General features: G+C 39.3%; 1 pseudogene; it reads right to left on the bottom strand.

Moving 5' to 3' along the window:
* Positions 1–3740: 3740 nt before the first annotated feature.
* On the bottom strand, positions 3741–4136 carry LOC102516770 (annotated as a pseudogene).
* Positions 4137–11326: the final 7190 nt, after the last annotated feature.

Raw genomic sequence — 11326 nt, 5'->3', positions numbered from 1 at the left:
TGTGCATTAGTCTTTTAATTCCTGTATAAAATAAAGAATGGAGTTACAAGCCAAAATTATAATCACACTTGTTTTTATAGTTTGTCCATCTATTTGCTTTCACTGGAGATCTGTGTATTTTCATATGGCTTCAAGTAACTGTATGTGATATTTTCTGTCCAAATTGAAGGACTCTCTCTAGCATTTTTCGTGAGCAAGTCTAGTGGTAATAAACTCCCTCAGCTTTGTTTGTCTGTAAATGTCTTAATTTCACCCTCATTTTTGAAGGGCAGTTTTTGCCAGATTTAGAGTTATTGGTTGACTATCTTTTTTTCCTATTTTATTTTATTTCATTTTATTTTATTGTGATAAGAACACTTAATATGAGATTCACCCTCTTAACAATTTTTTAAGTGTGCAGTATTGATGACTATTTATATAATGTTGTACAGAAGATCTCTAGAACTTATTCATCTTGCTTAACTGAAACCTTACGAGCATTGATTGGTAACTCTTCACTTCCCCATCTCCCTAGCCCCTAGAAAACACCATTTGACTCTTTAATTCTATGAATTTGACTATTTTAGATATCAAAATAAGTAGAATCATACAATGTTTGTCTTCCTGTGCCTGGTTTGTTTTACTTAGTATAATGTATTCAGGGTTTATCCATGTTGTTGTATATTGCAGAATTTCCTTCTTTTTTTAAGGCTGAGTAATAATCTATTATATGTATATGCCATATTTTCTTTATTCCCTTATCTGTTGATGCATATTTAGGTTGTTGCCACATCTTGGCTATTGTAAATAGTGCTACAATAAACATGATAGTGCAGGATCTTAGAGTCCTGATTTCAATTCTTTTGGATAAATACCCAGAATTGAGACTGCAGGGTCATATAGTATTTATATTTTCAGTTTTTTTGAGGAGCCTCCATACTGTTTTTGTTGAGGAGATTACTGTGCACTGGTTATCAATCCCAAAGGTATAGGGTACCCTATGCACTGGGTTACAAATCCCAGGAGAAGACTAGAAACAATTCTGCCACTGCATTTTGGTATCAGTTTCCAAGAGGAACACAAATTTCATATGCTCTGGGATTACCAAAGGGGAGAGAGAAGGGAGTAGGGACAAGTTAGGGATATGGGATAAACAGATACAACATACTATGTATAAAATAGATAAGCAACAAGGATATACTGCATAGCACAGGGAGGTATACCCATTATATTGCAATAACCTATAATGGAATCTAATCTGCAAAAATACTGAATCACTATGCTGTACACCTGAAACTAACACAGTATTTTAAATCAACTATACTTCAGTAGAAATAAAAATAATAAAATAAGTAAGATACCAAGATGTATTGTACAACACAGGGAATATAGACAATATTTTATAATAACTTTAAATGGAGTATAATCTATACAAATATTGAATCATACACACAAAAAAGAATATATCTATCCCTCAATAAAGCAAATTCAATTTTTGCCCTAGGTTTTAAAAGCCGTTTGAAGACACACCTTATGGCAGCTTCACTTAACAAAGAACGTGGTCACACTTACTTTAAAATTTTTAGGTTACTGCACAGAACAATATTTGGTCCGAAACAAAGTTGCACAACAGGAAATACATATAAATTTGACATGTTTACATTTTCTTCTTCTTATACCTTCTGCTTCCATAAAGTTGTCTGATTTGGAAAAAAAGATGTAAATCAGGAGGCATTCAGGGCCCTGAGGACGCAGGAACCCATAAGGTCACTGTCTTGGAATGTTGGCCCCTTTTCTTTCCAGCCTTGATAGCCATGAAGACAGGAGCTGAGCAGTACATTTGGAGGGAGAAGGAAGAGGGACTTGCACTATCTGAGGACAGATTTGCCAAGAGTCAGGAATCTGGTGGAGCTTTATCCCACTAGTAATAGAAGGGGCAGGAGAGTGTGAACTACAGGTGTGTACATATTTGAGGGGAACATGATCTGGAGAGCATGTGGAGAGAAGGAAAATACATACACGTTTCTATTTTGACTGTGAGTCAATGTCATTTTATGCAGTGGAATGGGTGCCCTGATGGGTCTGGGGAAGAAAAGAGGTGTTTGCACCATTTCCATTCAATTGAGTCATGTACCCCATGAATGGAGTTTGGGGTAAAGGAATGAAATCAGCACCTATTCCATTCCCTGTGTTTCCCCTGTTTCCCTGTCCCTCTATCTTACCTCCTTGTTTTACATGAAAGAAGAGTGTTTTCTTTGAGATCCTGAAAGGTGAGATCAAAGCCTAATATTATGTCTTCCAGACAGGACCCTGAACATGGGAGCAAAAGAGACAGGAGACCTCCCTGGAATAACTCTGTGACATTCATGTCTGTAAGTCACTTAATCTCTCTTATTCTTACTTGGAAAATGCACATTTGTTTTATCGGTGAACTTCATTGCTATCAGGTAGAGTGATAACACTGCAAAAGGAAACAGTTGGAAACCGAGAGCCTGACCAATCAACCAACAGCCAGAGCATGGGCTCCAATACCTGTGCTTCCTGATGCACTATTCTGGTTGTCAGGCACTTCCCATCTTTCTGTCCCTTTCTCAGGGTACCCCAGATTCCTGACTTTTGTCTACATTCCTCTAATGTCACAAAGGACTGGGCTAGAGCAAAGGGGAAGAAAGGGAGCAAGGAGAGAACTCCTGGAAAACCTGCTGTTTTCTGCTCTCCTCCCCTGGAGAAGTTAGGGAAAAGGAAGAAAATCATCATCCTGTTTGTTCTTGTTTCATGTGCTGTCATGTGCCCTTACTTCTCCCTGCAGATAAGTTCAGGGAAAAACTTATCCACTGATCCCTTGAAAGGTGAGGTGCTACACAGGATCAAAAGCTGTTTATGTGTATCTTGTACAGGACCCTGCAGTACCAGCCAGGCGATCTCCCTGGGCAGACCTCACCTCATAACCCTGGGATGACCTTGTGTAAGTCACTGTATCCGATGTGGTCTGACCTGTCAGAGAGGATTACATCAGCCTCTTCTCCCAGCCAGCTAGGTCTGGGCCAGAGAATAAAGTCATTTCCATCCAGAAAAACACTTTGAGTTTCTAAAGGGAGATACTTTTCCATGTAAGTCCAAGGTGAGTCATGCTGCAGGCTCACTAGAATTCTATATTCAGTCACTATATTAAGTTCAATTCAGTTAAAAATTCACTGAGTTCCAGACCCTGGTTGAGGCTCTAGGGATATTTGTTGGAGGTAGGATACCTTCTTGGTTAGTATCAATGGGCTTTAATACCACCTAGTCCTGGGTAGGTCCCTCCCTCTGTCACCGACTAACCATGTAACCCTAGACAAGTTTCTTAACCTCTCTGTACCTTGAACTTCTGATCCATAAATGGTGATAAAACTTTAAAGGGCTGTTGTGAAGATCAAATATGTTAATGTCATTAAAGTACTTAGCATGGTGTCTGGCACAGAAATGTAGGCTACACTGGAACTTCACCCTTTTGTTCTGCCATCTTAATGTTGAGTTCTGGCTCTGGCTTTACCTGGTGTAGTGTAACCCATTTTGACATGGTCTACCATTCAAATACATTCCTTTTACAAAGGGAAACAAAAGCTAAGCAATAAGTGTTGAGTTGAAAATGCAGATTTTCATAAAGTTTTTAAGAATGACCCTACCTTAGTTTGTAGAACTGGTATAAGGATATAAAAAGATTTGATGACCCTGAATTTTATAAGCACATTTACATTTTTTTAGTTGTGAAATGTATGTTTATTCTGATACTTCTGATCAGTTGTACAACTAATCTAGGACAAATTACCAGAAAACTTTTACATTATTTCTTCAGGACTATGGTTTTTCAATGGCTTCAAATTTGGGCTCTTCAAATGTGAAGTTAGGGAACATATTCATGTCTGCTTTACCATACAGTTGCTTAAGCTTAAAAATCTCCCTGTCCTGTTCTTGCTGATACTCTGGGCCAGTATCAACAGGTCCTCCAGATGTCTGTCGCTTAGTTCTATATTCTCTAATCTTGTCCACCAAGAGTTTCTGATCAGGATCAAGTTCTTATTAAATGTCACTGCTGTAACACCAATGTTCCTCCTCAAAGAGACTGAGACTGCAGCCTGAATGACAGAGGAAGACCGGAAGAGCTGCTGAAGAATCATGCTGATTCTGTTGTGGACAGGAAGCGTATTGGAGACAGTCTGTGACTGGACAGCTCTAAGTGAGACAGAACCCAAACAGGAGAAAGAAGTGGAGGGTAGGTGCTTCCAGGTCCCCTTTTCAAGACAATTTACATTTATTAAACAAATATTTATGGGACAGCTATTACATGCCAGGCCCCATAAGCCTACAAATCATCTCTTCATCTCAGAAATTTCTCCTTGATTCCAGACTTATGTATCCAGCTACCTGTCAGAAATATGTATCTAGAGCAGTAGTTCTCCAAAAGTGGTGATTTTGCTCCCCATCTCCAGGAGACATGTGGAAATATCTGGAAACATTTTTGGTAGTCACACCAGGGGTGCTAATGAAATCTTATGGATGGAGGCTAAACACCCACAATGCATAGAACAGCCCTCACAACAAAGAGCTCTCTGACCCAAAATGTCAACAGTGTTGAGGTTGAGAAAACCTGCTCTAGAGCAAAGTAAACATTACTATTCACCATATATGCATAGATTCAGTGTAGAACCCAACTTTGGAATCCAATTACCCTGGATTAGAATAACTATGCTGCCTCTTACCAGGCATGTGTCCTTGGAAAATGTATACTGCTTTACTCAAAGTCTACCTATTTAAATGTTTATGTCATCCAAACATAACAGAAACAGCCAAAATAATATTTGTCCAAATATCTGGGCACCTTGTCCCAGTCATGTTGACACATGAAATTAACCATCATACTTGACACTAAAAAAAATATTTCTTGGTTGTCTGGAATCCAGATTTAACTAGGTGTTCTCTGTTTTATCTGGCAGCCCTACATGTGGAGAGCTCTGCAGAGAAGACCCAAAATGCTCCATTCAGTAGCCCCAGTAAGCTCCCATCAGATGCCAGCACTAACTCTCATGTATGTGAATGGGCTGTCTTGGATGTTCCAGATGAGAGGTGCCTCCAGATGACTGCAGCCTCAGGTAACAGATATCAAATGGAGCAGAAAAACACCCAGCTGAGCCCAGTAAACCAACAGAATCCTGAGAAATAATACATGGTTATTGTTTTATTTATTGCTAAGCAGAAATGGATATTCAAAACATTATGATAGTGGTGAATGTTACCTCTTTTTTCTGTGGTCTGTTATCATTGGGTAACATAGGGATTCTCTTATCCTCGAAGGCTTGGTAGGACTTTGTTATCATTTTGACTATAGTTTGTGTGTTGGTTTATGTGAGGGAGTACATTTCTGAGAATCCCATCAGTTCCTTCTTGAGGGAATTTTCTAGGGAAATATTCATGATCATCTGATATTCACACTAGTCTTGGAAATTGGAAAATAATAATAATTATGAAATCACACTAAAATCACATGAATTAAGGTACTAAGAAAGTGTTGCCACAATGGCTCCATGGGGGAAGCCTCAGAAGGTGTCTTGGTGGGTATTCATTCAGAACAAGGGGTATTTATTCACTTTGAGAAGTGTTTCTCAAAAAAGGTGTCTTGAAACACTTTCTTCTGCTACAGGGACTGCCTTTGGCAAGAAAGCCACTTTCTCTGAGTATGCATTGACTGGACTCTTCTATCAGACAGCCGATAGACACACATTGCAGCCTTTGGCCTTAGTGACTGTCCCAGTGCAGCACTGCCGAGTGGACAAGTCTGTCCAGTTCTGGACGTCATAATAGGAAGCCCATTTGCCAGCAAATCTAAGCCACTTTCTCCAATTTCACCTTTATAAGGAATCAAGTTGATGTATTGTTCTCCTTATTCTTTTCTTTTTTCCCTATTTCTTAGTTGGTCTATGGCCCAGACATAGAGCAAGGGTGTATTTGGGGGGCAATAATGACACAGGCATTTTAAAGCAGTAACATAGGAATAGCTGGTGAGCTAGAGAGACACAAAAAGGGGAGAACTGTGAGCTAATTGTAAGACCCATCCCTGAGGGCAGGGCAGAACACATGCTCCCTGTTGGCAGCTTGCTGTAAGAGTTTTAAAGAGAGAGAGTCCGGGCTGTGAAACCCTTGTTTCTCCTTCCAACCTCAGAATCAGGTAAGTCATTCCTGCAAAACAGAAAGAGTGAGTGTAGAGGGGCTGGAAGTGCTTTGGTAATGAATGTCCTTCCACACAGAAGAAAATATCAGGAATGGTGGATAAGAGCTCCCCAGGATAAACCAATGTATGGATTAATTGACTACGCTTCTGCCTAATAAATGACTACCTTATTCTATTCCTGCCTCCCTGAAAAATCTCTGAGATTTCTTAAATGACTTTCTTTGTCGTTTTTTTACATCAAGTCACACGATTATAGACCGCGTCTTAGTTTTCTGCCACAGATGACTAACTGCTTAGCAAGGCTTGTGATTCTACATGCTCACTCTCTGAGAGCAAGCTCATCTCCAAGAACCTTAGGACACCTCCCTGGGTCTCTGTATACTGTATATACTGATCTATATCTATATCTATATTCTCCTATTGCCTCTTTAAAGCAAAAAATTTCCGGATTATAGGAATGTGCTTTGTTCCAACAAATGGGCAGACTTCCGCAAACTACCCGGGTCCCAGTCTAGTTCCTCTAATTATTATGCTTTCTCAGGTGGCAGCCTGAAAGAGCAAAGGTGCTCCGCTTTCAGCGAAATCCAGGGGGTGGAGGAGCGTGAGGAGGCATCTCCGGAGTGGGCGGACCTGCCTGCGCGTCGCGGTTGCCATAGAAACCTGACGTCAATATGGCGACCGTAACGACCTTTCCACCGAGACTGAGGCGGTCTGACGAGAAGAGCGGGTCCTGCCTTCAGATGTTCGGGACTCAGCTGAGGGTGTAGGTCCCCGCGGTGGGGGCTGGGCCGCCCTGGGATGTGAGGAGACAAAGGGATCCATATCCAAGTCTCCGTTTCCTGCTTTGAGACTCGGTGCCTCGGCTGTCTCGTAGGTAAAGACTTTGGGGTCCTCACCACCCCCACACCCCGGGCACCAGTGAGTGCGGTGTCCTGCTCCAGGGGTGTCCTGGAGCCACTTTCCTTCTAAAGGCAGGAGCGCGGGAAGTGAGACAGGTAACGACTCTCTCTGAGCCTCAGCTTCCCCCTCTGTAAAATGGGGCTGAGAATGCTTTACCCACAGGATCGGTGTGAACGTTCAATGATAACAAAGGAGTAAGTCCATGGCCCTGTGGTTATTGAGGGATCATGGATGTCGTATGAATTCAGGCCATTGCTTATTCCTTTTCAACTTTGTTGTTAAGGGATAGATGAGGAAAAGAGAAGAGAAAGGCCCTGATGAGAAGCCCGTTGTAACATCTGGTTGTGAGGATCACTAACCAATCGTATCCGTGTCATTGTCACTAACCCCGTGCCTAGCATGGTGCCAGGCACACAGTTACAGCAGTAAAGCATAGTGATTGCTGGATCTGTCTCTCCCTGTGCAGCTCCTCATGCCAGTGGCCCAGCTCATATCAGGTGTCTGAAGGAGGCAGGTTATGAGGATCTGTGTCCTGATGGCTCCTGAAGCTCCTACTCCAGGTTCAAGGGTAGGGGCTTCCAGGAGACCCCAACACTTCACATCTTTAGTGGGATATGACTCCTGATTCAAGTGAGTTCATAGATCTGAACAAAAGCATGTTGTGGAATAGCTCCTGTGAGGTTCACAAACTAGCCTAAAAGTAGAGAAAGTGCTTTGATCTCACCATGAGAGAAGAGGTTTAGCAGGTGGAATGTCATTCCATCAGCAGCTACATGCTTTGCATTAGCACTTGGGCCCATGTTAGAGATGCTTTCTTTGTCTGAAAGCAATGAGTTGTCTAGCTTGAGGGTCTTTTGTTTAATATGCATGTGTATGAACTTACATATATTTTTCTGACACTATAAATAATAATCAGTGATTCCCATATATCTCCCAGATGGTTGTTGAAATATGCTGTTCGTTCACAGCTCTTCCTAGCAATTTGATGTTGCAATATAAATTCTTCCATGGACTCCATGTTTTTAATCCATCATATAATAAAATTTTAAAGAAGCCTGGAATTTTTCAACTGTTAGTTAAAATGTCAATTACAAGAATTTTTGTATTTTCAAAAATGTTAATTACCCTACAGTTTGCCCAGTATAGTAATACCAAGCCATATCCCCTAAAATAACCAGATAGGGGTTTTTTTCAGATAGGTTTACATGTCATTAGTATTATTTTTCCAGGACATAACATTTTCAGTTCTGTCCTACATGGCCTCCTTAGCCCTCCCACTTACCTGTCCCTAGGCAAACCCAGTTCTCTGTCACTGTGGATTAGTTTTCATGTCCTGGAAATGTATTTAAATAGAATCAAAGAAGTTTTATTCTGGTTTTTTTTTTTTTTGGTCTGGATTTGTTCATTCATGATAATTATTTTTAGATTTATCCATCTTGTTGTATATATCAATAGTTAATTCTTTTGTGTTGCTTAGTATAATTCCAATATATAAATATACCACAATTTGTTTTATCCATTTACCTATTAATAGATGTTTCGGTGGTTTCCAATTTGGGGCTCTTTTGAAAAAAGCTACTATGAACATTTGTGTATTAGTCTTTGCATAAACATAGACCTTCTTCCTCTAGAATAAATGCATAGGAGTGCAATGGCTGAATCATGTGATATATGTGAGATTAACGTTATAATAAAGTGCTATAGTGTTTTCCAAAGTGATCACACCATTTTTCATTTCCACCAGCAGTTGTATGAGCGTTCCATCCCCTGTAGTCTTGCCAAGACTTGGTGTGTTCCATCTTTTTAATTTTCGCCATTCTTATTTCATTGAAGTTTTTATTTGTATTTGTATTTCATTGAAGTTTTAACTTGCATTTCCCTATGATTAATGATGTTGAGCATCGTTTCATGTAGTACTTATCTGACATTTGATTTTTTGTGTGTGCAATGTCGATTCAGAATTTTTGCCAATTTATTTGAGTGTCTGATTCCTTCTTAGTGACTTTTGTGAGATTTTCTATATTCTGGATACAAGTCCTTTATCAGATACATGATTTTCAAACACTTTCTCCCAGTCGGTGGCTTGTCTTTTCCTTCTCTCAACAGTGTCTTTGGAAGAGCAGAAATGTTTAATTCTCAGGAGATACAGTGTATTGATTTATTAATTCATGGATTGTGGTATTGGTTTCTCATCTATGAAATTTTTGCCTAATCCAGTGTCACAAGGACTTTCTGCTGTGTTTTCTGGTAGAATCTTTATAATTTTTGCTTTTATATTCAGGTTTATTATACATTTTGAGTTAAGTTTTATATATGATTCTATATATGAATCACAGTTTATGTTTGTGTTTATGGATATCCACTTCTCCAGGCACCGTTTGTTGAAAAGATTATACTTTCTCCACCAAATTGCCTTTGTAGCTTTGTTGTAAATCAGTTGTTCGTATATGTGTGGGTCTGTTTTGGACTCTTCATTTTGTTTCTTTGATATACATTTCTACCTTCACCCCAATACCACACTGTCTTGATTGTTATAGATTTATAATGAGTCTTGAAATCAGCTGGTGTTTATCTTCCCACCCTGTTATTGTCAAAGTCGTTTTTCATTTCAAAGTCTGTCGCTTTCATATTTTTCATTTCCATATGAAATTAGGACTCATTCTGTCAATTTCTTTAAAAAAAGGGTCTGCTGGAACTTTTAATGTGATTTCATTGAATCCATAGATCAGTTTGAGAAAAACAGACATCTTTACAATACTGAATCTTCCAAACCAGGAAAATAGCATATCCCTCTGTTTATTTAGGTTTTCTTTAGTTTCTCTGAGCAATGTTTTGTAGTGTTCAGTGTATAGGTGTTGCACATCTCTGGACAGATTTATCCCTAAGTATCTCATACTTCTTGTTGGTATTGTAAATGGCAGTATTTTTAATTAAAATATTAAAATTTTCATGTATTTTATTTTCACTGAACTGTCAGTAGCCAAACGTTCAACAGAAGTTGTTGAGGAATCTTATTGGTTGAAAGCACAGACTACTCTAGGATGGAAAGGGTATTTGATGCATAACACGCCATTTCCTGTATTTCCAGGTCAGCTTTTATCCATTATTGGCAATCTACTGAAATCATAGAGAAAAATGTCCCAGAGACAATTCTACAAATCATCTCCAGAAAAAATCCATCACTAAAATAGTCCAGTACCTTTGAAATTTATGCATGTGATCAGAAATGAATCTGTTGAATTGTGGGAATTTTCTTCTTTATACTCCAGTGAATCCACCTCAGTGAATTCTTGGGATATTGGATGGTGAGAGAGAGTGGGTGGTAGGGGAGGAGAGGGGAGGAGAGGGAAAGAGAGAGTATATATATATATATATATATATATATGAATATATATATATATGTGGACATACATGTATGTATACATGTATGTGTATATTGCTGAAGCTTCTAGGAATCTTTATTGTGCAGAATACTTGAGGTTAATTACTGTGTGTTATGCCAGTCCTATTTAATTCCTATCAAATATTGGAACATAAGGGTGGATATTGTTTATTTTTTCCCAGCTTTTCTTGGCCAGCATGGTTACCATGGTGACTCTGACTGCAGTGAGATTTGATGCAGTCTGAGCATCTATTTATGATTCTTACCTGAGCCACTCGTTACTATGGTTTCTATCAAGCACTGCTTTTCCAATTTTGTCATTCCTTCTAGAATTATTAGCTAGCATTTGAGTGTAGGATCGAGCTTTCCCTTTTTCCCATCATTAATTAATTGTAGTCATTTGTGTAAGTATGACTCCTGGAGTCCTATTTTTCCTCAAAGAGTTTATTATCATTAAGTATTTTGATGTTAAAATTGTCCCAGAATGGGCCGGTGTTAGCCCTTCAATTTGACCTCTGTGTCCATTTGCTACCTCCCTTGAATTCTTTGTGCACATATATTCCTCTCTGAGCCTGTCTCCCATCTATAGAAAGGAAGTAATGATGCCCACAGAGCATTGCTTTGAGAATTTGAAAATAAAAAATAACAGCCTATAGCATGTGATATCTAGTAGGTTCTCAGCAATGTTAGTTCCATTCCAAATTTGCAACCTTCGTTCTGTTTATGTGATGTATCTGATATTAACATAATAGCATGACTTCCGGAGAGAGTACTTGGACATGTGCCACAAGCAAGGATAAGCCTACATGTCCATGATGAGTGAGCTTCAATGTCACTGCTGTGTGTGGAGGGGGCGGTGT

Source organism: Camelus ferus, chromosome X, assembly GCF_009834535.1.
Source record: "Camelus ferus isolate YT-003-E chromosome X, BCGSAC_Cfer_1.0, whole genome shotgun sequence".
NCBI classification, from domain to species: Eukaryota; Metazoa; Chordata; class Mammalia; order Artiodactyla; family Camelidae; genus Camelus; species Camelus ferus.
Note: the sequence above shows the minus strand (reverse complement) of the source record. Positions and strands in the feature narration are given on the sequence as shown.